Here is an 18,443-nt window from a genome sequence, read left to right as displayed (position 1 = left end):
TTTTTCAAACAAATAGAACAAACAGTCCTAAAATATATATGAAACCACAAAGACGCCAAAATGCCAAAGCAATCTTGAGAAAGAAGGACAAAGCTCGAGGCATCATGTTTGCTGATATCTAATTCTATCACAAAGCTATAGTAATTAAAACAGTACATTACTGCCATAAAAACAGATGTTAGATGAATGGAATAGAATAAAGAGCCCAGAAATAAACTTACACATGTACGGTCAAGTAATTAACAACAAAGGAGGCGAGAATGTACAATTGGGAGGGCTTCCCTGATGGTGCAGTGGTTAAGAATCTGCCTGCCAATGCAGGGGAACGGGTTCGAGTCCTGGTCTGGGAAGATCCCACATGCCGCGGAGCACTAAGCCCATGCGCCACAGCTACTGAGCCTGTGCTCTAGATAGAGCCACCCGCGCCACAACTACTGAGCCTGCGTGCCGCAACTACTGAAGCCTGTGCGCCTAGAGCCTGTACTCTGCAACAAGAGAACCCACTGCAATGAGACGCCCGTGCACCGCAATGAAAAAGTAGCCCCTGCTCGCTGCAACTAGAGAAAGACCGCGTGCAGCAACAAAGACCCAACACAGGGAGGGAGGGAGGGAGGGAGGGAAGGAAGGAAGGAAGGAAGGAAGGACAATGGGGAAAGGACAGTCTCTTCAATAAAGGGTGCTAGGAAAACTGGGCATCCACATCCAAGAAAAAAGACACTGGACCATTATCATACACCATACACAAAACTGAACTCAAAATGGATTAAAGGCTTGAAATGTAAGACCTAATACCATAAAACCCCTAAAACTCCTAGAAGAAAACATAGGTGGTAAGCTCCTTGACACAGGTCTTGGTGATGATTTTTTGAATCTGACACCAAAAGCAATAAAAGCAAAAATAAATAAATGGGACAGGATAATACTAAAAAGCTTATGCACAGCAAAGGAAACCATAAAAAAAATAGGCTACCTACTGAATGGGGAAAAATATTTGCAAATCATGTATCTCATATAGGCCTGATGTCCAAAATATATAAAGAATACATAAAACTCAATAGTAAAAAAACAATCCAATTAAAAATTGGACAGAACATTTGCGGCAACATGGATGGACCTAGAGATGATCATATTAAGTGAAGTCAGACAGAGTAAGACAAAATATCATACGATATCACTTACATGCGGAATCTAAAAAATGATATAAATAAACTTATTTACAAAACAGAAATCAACTCACAGACAGAAAACAAACTTATGGTTACCAAAGGAATTGGGGAGGGGAGGGAGCAGGGGATGAATTAGGAGTTTGGGATTAACATATACACAATACTACATATAAAATAGGTAAGCAACAAGGACCTACTGTATAGCAAAGGAAATTATACTCAACATCTTGTAATAACCTATAAGGGAAAAGAACTTGAAAATACATATATATTTATAATATATGTATAACTGAATCACTTTGCTGTACACTTGAAACTAACACAATGTTGTAAATTAACTATACTTCTATAAAAAAAAATTGGGCAAAGGATGTGAACACTTTTCCAAAGAACATATACAGATGGCCAACAGGTACATGAAAAGCTGCTCAACATCACTAATTACCAGGGAAATGCAAATCAAAACCACAGTGAAATATCACCTCACACCTGTTAAAATAACTATTATCAAAATGACAATTAATAGCAAGTGTTGGTGAAGATGTGGATTAAAGGGAACCCTTGTGCATTGTTGGTAGGCATGCAAAATGTGGTGCAGCCACTATGGAAAAGTATGGACGTTTCTTAAAAAAGTAAAAGAGAACTCCCATATGATCCAACAATTCCACTTTGGAGTACTTATCCGAAGAAAAAGAAAACACTAACTGGAAAAGATATATGCACCCACATGTTCACTGTAGCACTATTCACAATAGCCAAGATATGAAAACAACTTAAGTGTCCATCAAAGGATGAATGGATAAAGAAACTGTGGGATGGGAGACAAGATGGCAGAGTAGAAGGACATGGGTTCACCTCCTCTCACAAAAACACTGAAATCACAACTAACTGCTGAACAACTATTGACAAAAAAAGACTGGAACCTACCGAAAAAGATATCCTATATCCAAAGACAAAGAAGAAGCCACACTGAGATGGCAGGATGGGCACAATCGCAATAAAATCAAATCCCATACCCAATGGGTGGGCGATCCACAAACTGGAAAATAATGATTACCACAGAGGTTATCTCATAGGAGTCAAAGTTCTGAGCCCCACATCAGGCTCCCCAGCCTGGGGGTCTGGCAATGGGAGGAGGAGCCCCCAGAGCATCTGGCTTTGAGCGTCTGTGGCGTTTGACTGCAGGAATTCCACAGGACTGGGGGAGACAGGAACTCCACTCTTAGCACACACAAGGTCTTGTGCACACCAGGACCCAGGAGAAAAAGCAGTGAACTCACGGGATCCTGGGCCAGACCTACCTGCTGGTATTGGAGGGTCTCCTGTAGAGGCAGGGAGCAGCTGTGGCTCACTGCAGGTACAAAAACACAGGTGGAGGTAGTTCTGGGGAGTACTCATTGGTATGGGCCCTCCTACAGGCCGCCATTTTCTCACCAACAGTTGGCCCCACCCAACACCCTCTAGGCTCTAGTGCGGGGACACCTCCGGCCAAAGAACTGACAGGGTGGGAACACATTCCACCCATCAGCAGACAGGCTGCCAAAAGTCATCCTGAGCCCACAGCTGCCTGCTAAACACACCTCTTTTTTTTTTTTTTTTTTTTTTGTGGTACGCAGGCCTCTCACTGTTGTGGCCTCTTCCGTTGCGGAGCACAGGCTCCGGACGCGCAGGCTCAGCAGCCATGGCTCAAGGGCCTAGCCGCTTAGTGGCATGTGGGATCTTCCCTGACTGGGGCACGAACCCGTGTCCCCTGCATCGGCAGGCGGACTCTCAACCACTGCGCCACGAGGGAAGCCCTAAACACACCTCTTGACACAGCCCTGCCCACCAGAGGGACAAGACCCAGCTGCACCCATCACTGGGCAGGAACCAGTACCTCCCACCAGGAAACGTGCAAAAGCCTCTTAGATCAGCCTCATCCACAAGGGGGCAGAAGCAGAAGCAAGAACTACAACTCTGCAGCCTGTGGAACAGGCCCACAATACAGAAAGTTAGACAAAATGCAATATTGGAGAAATATGTCCCAGACGAAAAAACAAAATAAAGCCCCAGAAGAACAACTAAATGAAGTGGAGATAGGCAATCTACCCAAAAAAGAATTCAGAGTAACTATGGTGAAGACGACCAAGATCTCGGAAAAAGAATGGAAGCACAGACCTAAAAGATGCAAGAAATGTTTAAGAGCAAGCTAGAAGATCTAAAGAAGAAACAAACAGAAATGAACAATAAAATAACTGAAATGAAACTACACTGGAAGGAATAAATAGCAGAATAAATGAGGCAGAAGAACTGATAAGGGAGCTGGAAGAAGGAATGGCGGAAATGACTGCCACAGAACAGAGAAAAAAGAATGAAAAAAAAATAGGACAGTTTAAGAGACCTCTGAGACTTTGTTAGATGCACCAACATTCACATTATATGAGTGCCAGAAGGATAAGAGACAGAAGACACCTGAGAAAATATTTGAAGAGATTAATAGCTGAAAAATTCCCTAACATGGGAAAGGAAAAAGTCACCCAAGTCCAGGAAGCACAGAGTCCCATAAAGGATTAAACCCAAGGAGGAACACGCCAAGACACATAGTAATGAAACTGACAAAAATTAAACACACAAAAAATATTAAAAGCAACAAGGGAAAAGCAACAAATAACATACAAGAGAATTCCCATAAGGTTATCAGTTAATTTTTCAGCAAAAACTGCAGACTAGAAGGGAGTGGCAAAATATATTTAAAGTGATGAAAGGTAAGAACCTATAACCAAGAATACTCTACCCAGCAAGGCTCTCATTCAGATTCGACAACAAAATCAAAAGCTTCACACAGGCAACAGCTAAGAGAATTCAGCACCACCAGACCAGCTTTGCAAAAAATGCTAAAGAAAGTTCTCTAGGTAGACAAGAAAAGGCCTCAATGAGAAACAGGAAAATTACAAATGGAAAAGCTCACTGTTAAAGGCAAACAGACAGTAAAGGTAGGAAATCATCCACACACAAATATGATATCGAAATCAGCAATTCGATATATCAAAAATATGATATCGAAATCAGCACAAATACAGGATATGGGAAATACATTTGAAATTAAGACCAGCAACAGAAAACAATCTTGTTTATATATAGACTGCTATATCAAAGCCTCATGGTAATCACAAACTGAAAATCTACAATAGATACACACACAAAAAAGAAAAAAGGATCCAAACACAACACTAAAGTTAGTCATCAAAAGAGAAGAGAACAAAAGAGGAATGGGAGAAAAAAGACCTAAAAAAAAAAAAATCCAAAACAATTAAGAAAATGCCAATAAGAACATACATAAAGATAATTACCTTAAATGTAAATGGATTAAATGCTCCAACCAAAACACAAAGACTGGATGAATGAATACAAAAACAAGACCCCATATACACACAGTCTACAAGAGATCCACTTCAGACCTAGGGACACATACAGACAGAAAGTGAAGGGATGGAAAAAGATACTCCATGCAAATGGAAATTAAAAGAAATCTGGAGTAGCAATACTCATATCAGATAAAACAGACTTTAAAATAAAGAATGTTACAAGAGACAAGGAAGGACACTACATAATGATCAAGGGATCAATCCAAGATATGACAATTGTAAATACATATGCACCCAACACAGGAGCTCCTCAATATATGAGGCAAATGCTAACAGGCATAAAAGGGGAAATCAATAGTAACACAATAATAGTGGGGGACTTTAACACTCCAGATTCATCAATGAACAGATCATCCAGACAGAAACTCAATGAGGAAACACAGGCCTTAAATAACACATTAGACTTAATTGATATTTATAGAGCATTCCATCCAAAAGCAGCAGCATACGCATTCTTTTCAAGTGCACATGGTACACTGTCCAGGACTGATCACATCTTGGGCCACAAAGTGAACCTCAGTAAATTTAGGAAAACTGAAATCATATCAAGCATCTTTTCTGACAACGCTATGAGATTAGAAATCAACTATAAGAAAAAAACTATAAAAAACACAAACACATGGAGGCTAAACAATATGCTACTAAACAACCAATGGATCACTGAAGAAATCAAAGAGGAAATCAAAAAATACCTACAGACAACTGAAAGTGAAAGCACGACGATCCAAAACCTATGGCACGTAGCAAAAGCAGTTCTAAGAGGGGAGTTTATAGCACTACAATTTTACCTCAGGAAATAAGAAACATCTCAAACACCTAAAGCAACTAGAGAAAGAAGAACAAACAAAACTGCAAGTCAGTATAAGGAAAGATATCATAAAGATGAGAGCATAAGTAAGTGAAATACAGATGAAGAAAATGACAGAAAAGATCAATGAAACTAAAAGCTGGTTCTCTGAAAAGATGAACCTGATAAACCTTTAGCCAGACTCATCAAGAAAAAAAGGGAGAGGGCTCAAATCAATAAAATTAGAAATGGACATAGTGAGAGAATGGCATGGACATATATACACTATCAAACGTAAAATAGATAGCTAGTGGGAAGCAGCCGCATAGCACAGGGAGATTATCTCGATGCTTTGTGACCACCTAGAGGGGTAGGATAGGGAGGGTGGGAGGGACGGAGACGCAAGAGGGAAGAGATATGGGAACATATGTATACGTGTAACTGATTCACTTTGTTATAAAGCAGAAACTAACACACCATTGTAAAGCAATTACACTCCAATAAAGATGTTAAAAAAAAATGAAAACTGAGAAGTTACAATGGACACCACAGAAATACAAAGGATTGTAAGAGACTACTACAAGCAACTATATGCCAATAAACTGGACAAATTCTTGGTAAGGTACAACTTTCCAAGACTGAACCAGGAAGAATTAGAAAATATAAACAGACCAATCACAAGTAGTGAAATTGAAACTGTAATTAAAAACTTCTAACAAACAAAAGTCCAAGACCAGATGGCTTCAGAGGCAAATTCTATCAACCACTTAGAGAAGAGTTAACACCTATCCTTCTGAAACTATTCCCCAAAATTGCAGAGGAACACTCCCAAACACATTCTATGAGGCCACCATCACCCTGATACCCAAACCAGATAAAGATACCACAAAAAAAGAAAATTACAGGCCGATATGACAGATGAACATAGATACAAAATTCCTCAAGAAAACACTAGCAAACCAAATCCAACAACACATTAAAAGGATCATACATCATGATCAAGTGGGATTTATGCCAGGGATGCAAGGATTCTTCAATATCCACAAATCAATCAGTGTGATACACCACACCAATAAATTGAAGCATAAAAACCATATGATCATCTCAACAGATGCAGAAAACACTTAACAAAATTCAACACCCATTTATGATAAGAACTCTCCAGAAAGTGGGCATAGAGGGAACCTACCTCAACATAATAAAGGCCATCTATAACAAACCTACAGTTAACATCATACTGAATGGTGAAAAGCTGAAAGCATTTCCTCTAAGATAGGAACAAGACAAGGCTGTCCACTCTCACCACTTTTTTTTTTTTTTTTTTTTGCAGTACACGGGCCTCTCACTGTCACGGCCTCTCCCGTTGCGGAGCACAGGCTCTGGACGCGCAGGCTCAGTGGCCATGGCTCACGGGCCCAGCCGCTCCGTGGCATGTGAGATCCTCCCGGGCCGGGGCACGAACCCGTGTCCCCTGCATCGGCAGGCAGACTCTCAACCACTGCGCCACCAGGGAAGCCCTCTCACCACTTTTATTCAACATAGTTTTGGAAGTCCTAGCCATGGCAATCAGAGAAGAAAAAGAAATAAAAGGAATCCAAATTGGAAAACAAAAAAAAATAAAACTATCACTGTTTGCAGATGACATGATACTATACATAGAAAATCCTAAAGATGCTACCAGAAAACTGCTAGAGCTCATCAATGAATCTGGTAAAATTGTAGCACGCAAAATTAATACACAGAAATCTGATGCATTTCTATACACTAACAACGAAAGAGCAGAAGGAGAAATTAAAGAAACAATCCCATTTACCATCGCATCATAAAGAATAAAATATCTAGGAATAAATCTGCCTGAGGCAAAAGACTTGTACTCTGAAAACTATAAAATGCTGATGAAAGAACTTGAAGATGACACAAACATATGGAGAGATATAACATGTTCTTGGATTGGAAGAATCAACATTGTCCAAATGACTATACTAACTGGGACAATCTACATATTCAATGCAATCCCTATCAAATTATCAATGACATTTTTCACAGAATTAGAACAAAAAATTTCACAATTTGTATAGAAACACAAAAGACCCCGAATAGCCAAAGCAATCTTGAGAAAGAAAAATGGAGCTGTGGGAATCGGGCTCCCTGACTTCAAAGTGTGCTGCAAAGCTGTAGTAATCAGAACAGTATAGTACTGGCAAAAAACCAGAAATATACATCAATGGAACAGGATGGAAAGTCCAGAAATAAACCCATGCACCCATGGTCAACTAGTCTATGACAAAGGAGGCAAGAATATACAATGGAGAAAAGACTGTCTCTTCAGTAAGTGGTGTTGGGAAAACTGGACAGCTACATGTAAAAGAATGAAATTACAACACTCTCTAACACCAGACACAAAAATAAACTTGACATGGATTAAAGACCTGCATGTAAGACCGGATATTATAAAACTCTTAGAGGAAAACATAGGCAGAACACTCTCTGACATAAATCACAGCAGTATCTTTTTTGACCCACATTTTAGAGTAATGAAAATAAAGACAAAAATGAACAGGTGGGACCTAATTAAACTTAAAAGCTTTTGCACAGCAAAGGAAACCATAAACAAAACGAAAATAACCCAGAGAATAGGAGAAAATATTTGCAAACGAGGCGATCTACAAAGGATTAATCTCCAAAATATCCAAACAGCTCATGCAGCTCAATATACAAAACAAAGAAAACAATCAAACAATGGGCAGAAGATCAAAATGGATGTTTCTTCAAAGAGGACATACAGATTGCCAAGAAGCACATGAAAAGATGCTCAAGATCACTGGTTATTGGAGAAATGCAGATCAAAGCTGCAATAAGGTATCACCTCACACCGGTCAGAATGGGCATCATCAAAAAAATCTACAAACAATAAATGCTGGAGAGGGTGTGGAGAAAAGGGAACCCTCCTACACTGATGGTGCACCCATTATGGAGAACAGTGTGGAGGTTCCTTAAAAAACTGAATATATTGGGCTCCCCTGGTGGCACAGTGGTTGCGAATCTGCTTGCCGATGCAGGGGACACGGGTTCGTGCCCCGGTCCGGGAAGATCCCACATGCTGCGAAGTGGCTGGGCCCATGAGCCATGGTCACTGAGCCTGCGCGTCCAGAGCCTGTGCTCTGCAACGGAAGACGCCACAACAGTGAGAGGCCCGTGTACTGCAAAACAAAACAAAAGTGAATATAGAGCTGCCACATGATCCAGCAATCCCACTCCTGGTCATATAATTGGAGAAAACTGTAATTCAAAAACATACATGCACCCCAGTGTTCATTACAGAATTATTTACAATAGCCAGGACACAGAAGCAACCTAAACGTCCACTGACAGAGGAGTGGATAAAAAAGATATGGCATATATACAATGGAATATTACTCAGCCACAAAAATAGAATGAAATAGGGAGAGAGGGGGAAGATGGCGAAAGAGTAAGACACGGAGATCACCTTCCTCCACACAGACACATGAGAAACACATCTACACGTGGAACAACTCCTACAGAACACCTACTGAACGATGGCAGAAGACCTCAGACCTCCCAAAAAGCTAGAAACTCCCCCACATACCTGAGTAGGGCAAAAGAAAAAAGAATAAACAGAGACAAAACAATAGGGACAGGACCTGCACCAGTGGGAGGGAGCCATGAAGGAGGAAAGGTTTCCACACACTAGAAGCCCCTTCACGGGCAGAGACTGCGGGTGGCGGATGGGGGGAGCTTTGGGGTCGCGGAGGAGAGCGCAGCAACAGGGGTGCAGAGGGCAAAGCGGAGAGATTTCCGCACAGAGAATCGGTGCCGACCAGCACTCATCAGCCCGAGAGGCTTGTCTGCTCACCCGCCAGGATGGGCGGGGCTGGGAGCTGAGGCTCGGGCTTTGGTCGGAGCACAGGGAGAGGACTGGGGTTGGCGGCGTGAACGCAGCCTGCATGGGGTTAGTGCGCCACGGCTAGCCGGCAGGGAGTCCGGGAAAAAGTCTGGACCTGCCGAAGAGGCAAGAGCCGTTTTCTTCCCTCTTTGTTTCCTGGTGCTCGAGGAAAGGGGATTAAGAGCACTGCTTAAAGGAGCTCCAGAGACGGGCGCCAGCCGCGGCTAAAAGCGCGGACCCCAGAGACGGGCAGGAGACGCTAAGGCTGCTGCTGCCACCACCAAGAAGCCTGTGTGCGAGCACAGGTCACTATCCACACCCCCCTTCCGGGGAGCCTGTGCAGCCCGCCACTGCCAGGGTCCCGGGATCCAGGGACAACTTCCCTGGTAAAACGCACGGCGCGCTTCAGGCTGCTGCTGTGTCACGCCAGCCTCTGACGCTGCAGGCTCACCCCGCGCTCCGTACCCCTCCCTCCCCCCAGCCTGAGTGAGCCAGAGCCCCCGAATCAGCGTCTCCTTTAACCCCATCCTGTCTGAGCGAAGAAGAGACGCCCTCCGGCGACCTAACGCAGAGACGGGGCCAAATCCAAAGCTGAGCCCCTGGGAGCTGTGAGAACAAAGAAGAGAAAGGGAAATCTCTCCCGGCAGCCTCAGGAGCAGCAGATTAAATCTCCACGATCAACTTGATGTGCCCTGCATCTGTGGAATACATGAATAGACAACGAATCATCCCAAATTGAGGAGGTGGAATTTGAGAGCAAGATTTATTATTTTTTCCCCTTTTCCTCTTTTTGTGAGTGTGTATGTGTATGCTTCTGTGTGAGAGTTTGTCTGTATAGCTTTGCTTTCACCATTTGTCCTAGGGTTCTATCCATCCATTTTTTTTTACTTAAAAAACTTTTTTTCTTAATATTTTTTATTTTAATAACTTTATTTTACCTTATTTTATTTTCTTTTATCCTTTCTTTCTTTCTCTCTCTCTCTCTCTCTCTCCCCCTCCCTCCCTCTCTTTCTTTCTTTCTACTCTTTCTCCCTTTTATTCTGAGCCGTGTGGATGAAAGGCTCTTGGTGCTGCAACCAGGAGTCAGTGCTGTGCCTCTGAGGTGGGAGAACCAATTTCAAGACACTGGTCCACAAGAGACCTCCCAGCTCCACGTAATATCAAACGGCGAAAATCTCCCAGAGATCTCCATCTCAACACCGGCACCCAGCTTCACTCAATGACCAGCAAGCTACAGTGCTGGACACCCTATGCCAAACAACTAGCAAGACAGGAACACAACCCCACCCATTAGCAGAGAGGCTGCCTAAAATCATAATAAGTCCACAGACACCCCAAAACACACCGCCAGACGTGGACCTGCCCACCAGAAAGGCAAGATCCAGCCTCATCCACCAGAACACAGGCACGAGTCCCCTCCACAAGGAAGCCTACACAACCCACTGAACCAACTTTAGCCACTGGGGACAGACACCAAAAACAACGGGAACTACGAACCTGCAGCCTGCAAAAAGGAGACCCCAAACACAGTAAGATAAGCAAAATGAAAAGACAGAAAAACACACAGCAGATGAAGGAGCAAGATAAAAACCCACCAGACCTAACAAATGAAGAGGAAATAGGCAGTCTACCTGAAAAAGAATTCAGAATAATGATAGTAAAGATGTTCCAAAATCTTGGAACTAGAATAGACAAAATGCAAGAACATTTAACAAGGACCTAGAAGAACTAAACATGAAACAACCAATGATGAACAACACAATAAATGAAATTAAAAATACTCTAGATGGGATCAATAGCAGAATAACTGAGGAAGAAGAACGGATAAGTGACCTGGAAGATAAAATAGTGGAAATAACTACAGCAGAGCAGAATAAAGAAAAAAGAATGAAAAGAACTGAGGACAGTCTCAGAGACCTCTGGGACAACATTAAATGCACCAACATTCGAATTATAGGGGTTCCAGAAGAAGAAGAGAAAAAGAAAGGGACTGAGAAAATTTTTGAAGAGATTATAGTTGAAAACTTCCCTAATATGGGAAAAGAAATAGTTAATCAAGTCCAGGAAGCACAGAGAGTCCCATACAGGATAAATCCAAGGAGAAACACGCCAAGACACATATTAATCAAACTGTCAAAAATTAAATACAAAGAAAACATATTAAAAGCAGCAAGGGAAAAACAACAAATAACACACAAGGGAATCCCCATAAGGTTAACAGCTGATCCTTCAGCAGAAACTCTGCAAGCCAGAAGAGAGTGGCAGGACATATTTAAAGTGATGAAGGAGAAAAACCTACAACCAAGATTATTCTACCCAGTAAGGATCTCATTCAGATTCGACAGAGAAATTAAAACCTTTACAGACAAGCAAAAACTGAGAGAGTTCAGCACCACCAAACCAGCTTTACAACAAATGCTAAAGGATCTTCTCTAGGAAAGAAACACAAGAGAAGGAAAAGACCTATAGTAACAAACCAAAAACAATTAAGAAAATGGGAATAGGAACATACATATCAATAATTATGTTAATTGTAAATGGATTAAATGCTCCCACCAAAAGACACAAACTGGCTGAATGGATACAAAAACAAGACCCGTATATATGCTGTCTACAAAAGACCCACTTCAGACCTAGAGACACATACAGACTGAAAGTGAGGGGCTGGAAAAAGATATTCCATGCAAATGGAAACCAAAAGAAAGCTGGAGTAGCAAATGTCATATCAGACAAAATAGACTTTAAAATAAAGACTATTAGAAGAGACAAAGAAGGACACTACATAATGATCAAGGGATCGATCCAAGAAGAAGATGTAACAATTGTAAATGTTTATGCACCCAACGTAGGAGCACCTCAATACATAAGGCAAATACTAACAGCCATAAAAGGGGAAATCGACAGTAACACATTCATAGTAGGGGACTTCAACACCCCACTTTCACCAATGGACAGATCATCCAAAATGAAAATAAATAAGGAAACACAAGCTTTAAACGATACATTAAACAAGATGGACTTAATATTTATAGGACATTCCATCCAAAAACAACAGAATACACATTTTTCTCAAGTACTCATGGAACATTCTCCAGGACAGATCATATCTTGGGTCACAAATCAAGCCTTGGTAAATTTAAGAAATTTGAAATTGCATCAAGTATCTTTCCCGACCACAACGCTATGAGACTAGATATCAATTACAGGAAAAGATCTGTAAAAAATACAAACACATGGAGGCTAAACAATACACTACTTAATAACGAAGTGATCACTGAAGAAATCAAAGAGGAAATAAAAAAATACCTAGAAACAAATGACAATGGAGACACGACAACCCAAAACCTATGGGATGCAGCAAAAGCAGTTCTAACAGGGAAGTTTACAGCAATACAATCCTACCTTAATAAACAGGAAACATCTCGAATAAACAACCTAAGCTTGCACCTAAAGCAATTAGAGAAAGAAGAACAAAAAACCCCCAAAGTTAGCAGAAGGAAAGAAATCATAAAGATCAGATCAGAAATAAATGAAAAAGAAATGAAGGAAATGATACCAAAGATCAATAAAAAAGCTGGTTCTTTGAGAAGATAAACAAAATTGATAAACCATTAGCCAAACTCATCAAGAAAAAAAGGGAGAAGACTCAAATCAATAGAATTAGAAATGAAAAAGGAGAAGTAACAACTGACACTGCTGAAATACAAAAGATCATGAGAGATTACTACAAGCAACTCTATGCCAACAAAATGGACAACCTGGAAGAAATGGACAAATTCTTAGAAATGCACAACCGGCCAAGACTGAATCAGGAAGAAATAGAAAATATAAACAGACCAATCACAAGCACTGAAATTGAAACTGTGATTAAAAATCTTCCAACAAACAAAAGCCCAGAACCAGATTGCTTCAGAGGCAAATTCTATCAAACATTTAGAGAAGAGCGAACACCTAGCCTTCTCAAACTCTTCCAAAATATAGCAGAGGGAAGAACACTCCCAAATTCATTCTACGAGGCCACCATCACCCTGATACCAACACCAGACAAGGATGTCACAAAGAAAGAAAACTACAGGCCAATATCACTGATAAACATAGATGCAAAAATCCTCAACAAAATACTAGCAACCAGAATCCAACAGCACATTAAAAGGATCATACACCATGATCAAGTGGCGTTTATTCCAGGAATGCAAGGATTCTTCAATATACGCAAATCAATCAATGTGATACACCATATTAACAAACTGAAGGAGAAAAACCATATGGTCATCTCAATAGATGTAGAGAAAACTTTTGACAAAATTCAACATCCATTTATGATAAAAACCCTCCAGAAAGGAGGCATAGAGGGAACTTTCCTCAACATAATAAAGGCCATATATGACAAATCCACAGCCAACATCATCCTCAATGGTGATAAACTGAAACAATTTCCACTAAGATCAGGAAGAAGACAAGGTTGCCCACTCTCACCACTCTTACTCAACATAGTTTTGGAAGTTTTCCCCACAGCAATCAGAGAAAAAAAGGAAATAAAAGGATTCCAAATTGGAAAAGAAGAAGTAAAGCTGTCACTGTTTGCAGATGACATGATACTATACATAGAGAATCCTAAAGATGCTACCAGAAAATTATTAGAGCTAATCAATGAATTTGATAAAGTAGCAGGATACAAAATTAATGCACAGAAATCTCTGGCATTCCTATACACTAATGATGAAAAATCTGAAAGTGAAATCAATAAAACACTCCCTTTTATCACTGCAACAAAAAGAATAAAACATCTAGGAATAAACCTACTTAAGGAGACAAAAGACCTGTATGCAGAAAATTATAAGACACTGATGAAAGAAATTAAAGATGATACAAATAGATGGAGATATATACCATGTGCTTGGATTGGAAGAATCAACATTGTGAAAATGACTCTACTACCCAGAGCAATCTACTGATTCAATGCAATCCCTATCAAACTACCACTGACATTTTTCACAGAACTAGAACAAAAAATTTCACAATTTGTATGGAAACACGAAAGACCACGAATAGCCAAAGCAATCTTGAGAATGAAAAACGGAGCTGGAGGAATCAGGCTCCCTGACTTCAGACTATACTACAAAGCTACAGTAATCAAGACAGTATGGTACTGGCACAAAAACAGCAAGATCAATGGAACAGGATAGAAAGCCCAGAGATAAACCCACGCACATATGGTCACCTTATCTTTGATAAAGGAGGCAGGAATGTACAGTGGAGAAAGGACAGCCTCTTCAATACGTGGTGCTGGGAAAACTGGACAAGTACATGTACAAGTTTGAGATTAGATCACTCCCTAACACCATACACAAAAATAAGCTCAAAATGGATTAAAGACCTAAATGTAAGGCCAGACACTATCAAACTCTTAGAGAAAAACATAGGCAGAACACTCTATGACATAAATCACGGCAAGATCCTTTTTGACCCACCTCCTAGAGAAATGGAAATAAAAACAAAAATAAACAAATTGGACCTAATGCAACTTCAAAGCTTTTGCACAGCGAAGGAAACCATAAACAAAACCAAAAGACAACCCTCAGAATGGAAGAAAATATTTGCAAATGAAGCAACTGACAAAGGATTAATCTCCAAAATTTACAAGTAGCTCATGCAGCTCAATAACAGAAAAACAAACAACTCAATCCAAAAACAGGCAGAAGACCTAAATAGACATTTCTCCAAAGAAGATATACAGACTGCCAACAAACACAAGAAAGAATGTTCAGCATCATTAATCATTAGAGAAATGCAAATCAAAACTACAATGAGATATTATCTCACACCGGGCAGAATGGCCATCATCAAAAAATCTACACCAAAAAAAAAAAAAAAATCTACAAACAGGGCTTCCCTGGTGGCGCAGTGGCTGAGAGTCCGCCTGCCGATGCGGGGGACACAGGTTCGTGCCCCGGTCCGGGAAGATCCCACATGCCGTGGAGCGGCTGGGCCCGTGAGCCATGGCCGCTGGGCCTGCGCGTCCGGAGCCTGTGCTCTGCAACGGGAGAGGCCACAACAGTGAGAGGCCCGCGTACCGCAAAAAAAAAAAAAAAAAATCTAGAAACAATAAATGCTGGAGAGGGTGTGGAGAAAAGGGAACACTCTTGCACTGCTGGTGGGAATGTGAATTGGTACAGCCACTATGGAGAACAGTATGGAGGTTCCTTAAAAAACTAAAAATAGAACTACCATACAACCCAGCAATCCCACTACTAGGCATATACCCTGAGAAAACCATAATTCAAAAAGAGTCATGTACCAAAATGTTCACTGCAGCTCTATTTACAATAGCCCGGAGATGGAAACAGCCTAAGTGTCCATCATCGGATGAATGGATAAAGATGTGGCACATATATACAATGGAATATTACTCAGCCATAAAAAGAAACGAAATTGAGCTATTTGTAATGAGGTGGATGGACCTAGAGTGTGTCATAGAGAGTGAAGTAAGTCAGAAAGAGAAAGACAAATACCGTATGCTAACACGTGTGTATGGAATTTAAGAAAAAAAAATGTCATGAAGAACCTAGGGGTAAGACAGGAATAAAGACACAGACCTACCAGAGAATGGACTTGAGGATATGGGGACGGGGAAAGGTAAGCTGGGACAAAGTGAGAGAGTGGCATGGACATATATACACTACCAAACGTAAAACAGATAGCTAGTGGGAAGCAGCCGCATAGCACAGGGAGATCAGCTAGGTGCTTTGTGACCGCCTGGAGGGGTGGGATAGGGAGGGTGGGAGACGCAAGAGGGAAGAGACGTGGGAACATATGTATATGTATAACTGATTCACTTTGTTATAAAGCAGAAACTAACACACCATTGTAAAGTATGGATGGACCCAGAGATTGTCATACTGAGTGAAGCAAATCAGGCAACGACAAACATCATATGGTATCACTTATATGTGGAATCTCCAAAAATGGTACAAATGAACTTATTTACAAAACAGAAACAGTCACAGATGTAGAAAACAAATTTATGGTTACCAGGGGGCAAAGCGGGAGGATAAATTGGGACATTGGGATTGACATATACATATTACTATATATAAAACAGATAACTAATAAGGACCTACTGTAAAGTACAGGGAACTCTACTCAATACTCTGTAATGACCTATATGGGAAAAGAATCTTAAAAAAAAAAGAAGTGGATATATGTATAACTGATTCACTTTGCTGTACACCTAAAACTAACATAACATTGTAAATCAACTATATCCCCCCCCCCAAAAAAAACCCCAAGAAGATACATGCACTTTTCTTTCACTGCAGCATTATTTACAATAGCCAAGATACACAAACAATCAAAGTGTCCATCCAGGGATGAATGGATAAAAACAATGCGGTATATAGAATGGAATATTATTCAGACATTTAGAAAAATGAAATCCTGCCATTTGGGACAATGTGAATGGGCTTTGAGGTCATTACACCAAGTGAAGTCAGTCAGAGAAAAAAACACCACATGATCTCACTTACATGTGGAAACTAAAAAAAGAGAAGAAAATTAAGCTCATAGATAGAAAATTGAGGGTTGGGGAAAAGGATGGGTGAAACTACAAACTTGCAATTATAAAATAAGTAAGTCATGGGGATATAACGTACAGGATGGTGACCAGAGTTACTAATACTGCATTGCATATTTGAAAGTTGCTAAGAGAGTAGATCTTAAAAGTCCTCATCACATGAAAAAAAATTTTTTTGCAACTATGTTTGGTGACGGATGTTAACTAGACTTATTGTGGTGATCTTTTCACAATGCATACAAACATTGAATCATTATGCTGTACACCTGAAAGTAATGTAGTTAAGTTATATGTCAATTATACCTCAATAAAAAATAATTTTAGAAATAGCTATGTTATTTAAATGTTTGTTTAAATTACTTGCTTTAATTAATCTCAGATTTCTAAAAATTCCTTGTGAAATGTTTAATTCTTTCAGATGTGGTATGAGCCACGTAAATTTAGTACTACTCCATTTTGCAGTTTAGAAAATTAAAGTAGAAGGCTCCACATTGGGAAGTAACCTCACAGTCCTAGTCTTTCTTGAGCAAACCATCCAGTTTAAATTCATTCCGGTACGAGTTCACATGAGGTTGGAAAGCGGACTTCAAGCACCGAAGACACACAAGAATGAGACACTTAAGAAACGGGCCGCCCCCCCCCCCCGCAAGCCCGCCCCGATACTGTGGGGAAAAATCATCATGTAAGCTTTAAGACTTTCACCTGGCTAAAAATACGGTGCTGGGCTGAGGACCCCTGCCCCCCAACCCCCACCCTCCGGACTGTTCACATGGCGCCCCGAGTACAACAAGCCTCCCGGCCGCCTCCTTTTCCTTCCCTTCCCACCCCGGGAAGCGCCGCGAGGCCATCCCGGCAGCGAAGTCGGTAACGGGCCGAACCCAGGCCGAAAAGGCCCTCGCAGAAGACCCAACGGACGCAATGCCTGCTCTGAATGGTGGCAGGGAGCGCGGGCAGGCTCACCAAGTACCTGTGGAAAAGGCGCTTCCCGCGTCGGAGGCAACAGAAGTGGTTCGGCCAGGAACCCAGCAAGAGATACCTACTTCGCCAGAGTACCTCTCGTTCCGCCGCAGATAAAGCGGCGCTGGGTCGGCGTCCCGGAAGCACTCGCAGAAGCTGGAAATGACGTAGGCCCGTGAGCCCCGCCCATTCCTGCTCCCGCCAGCCACTCAAGTCTTGCGAGAGGGGAGGGATGTGGAGAGAGGAGCGTGGGGCCGCAGCTTTGAAGCCTCAGACCGCTAAACAGGTGTAGCTCCCAAGTAATTCACCAGGTTCAGTAAATCGTTAATGAGAGAATTACAATTTTACAGACTCTTCTCCACTGTTAGACGCACAATTAGAAAACGTAAGGCAGTCACATTTTATGCCGCTAGTGTGTTCAGCGTAATACTGTTGAAGACCCAGTAATACGAATTGAAGCCAAATTCTGAAAAGTTTATAGCCAAGTATTTAACGAAACAGTGCGGCAATCCATTTAACTCTGCAAGCGTTTAGTTTGTGAATCACATAATTTCAATTCGGGAGAATCTGTATTTAAAATTTATGCTTAATGCAAGACAAATACTTCAGTTTGTATTTGCGTTTACGTAATCCCAAACGGTATTCTAACTGG

General features: G+C 41.1%; 1 protein-coding gene across 2 annotated transcripts in view; it reads right to left on the bottom strand.

Annotated features, from left to right (window-relative positions):
* The window catches only part of GTF2A2 (general transcription factor IIA subunit 2), a 30,106-nt gene extending 12,174 nt beyond the window's left edge, over positions 1-17,932 (bottom strand). The window contains exon 1 of one of the 2 annotated variants that reach the window (XM_030878869.2): positions 17,802-17,932. The gene's annotated coding sequence lies outside the window, so the exon portion shown is untranslated. Of the gene's footprint in view, positions 1-17,794 lie in introns of both variants that reach the window. The other variant, XM_030878870.3, reaches the window with a different exon arrangement.
* Between the last annotated feature and the right edge of the window lie 511 nt (positions 17,933-18,443).

The sequence above is a fragment of the Globicephala melas genome, chromosome 2 (genome assembly GCF_963455315.2).
Source record: "Globicephala melas chromosome 2, mGloMel1.2, whole genome shotgun sequence".
Classification (NCBI taxonomy): domain Eukaryota; kingdom Metazoa; phylum Chordata; class Mammalia; order Artiodactyla; family Delphinidae; genus Globicephala; species Globicephala melas.
The sequence above is the reverse complement of the archived record's forward strand: the minus strand, read 5'-3'. Positions and strand labels throughout refer to the sequence as shown.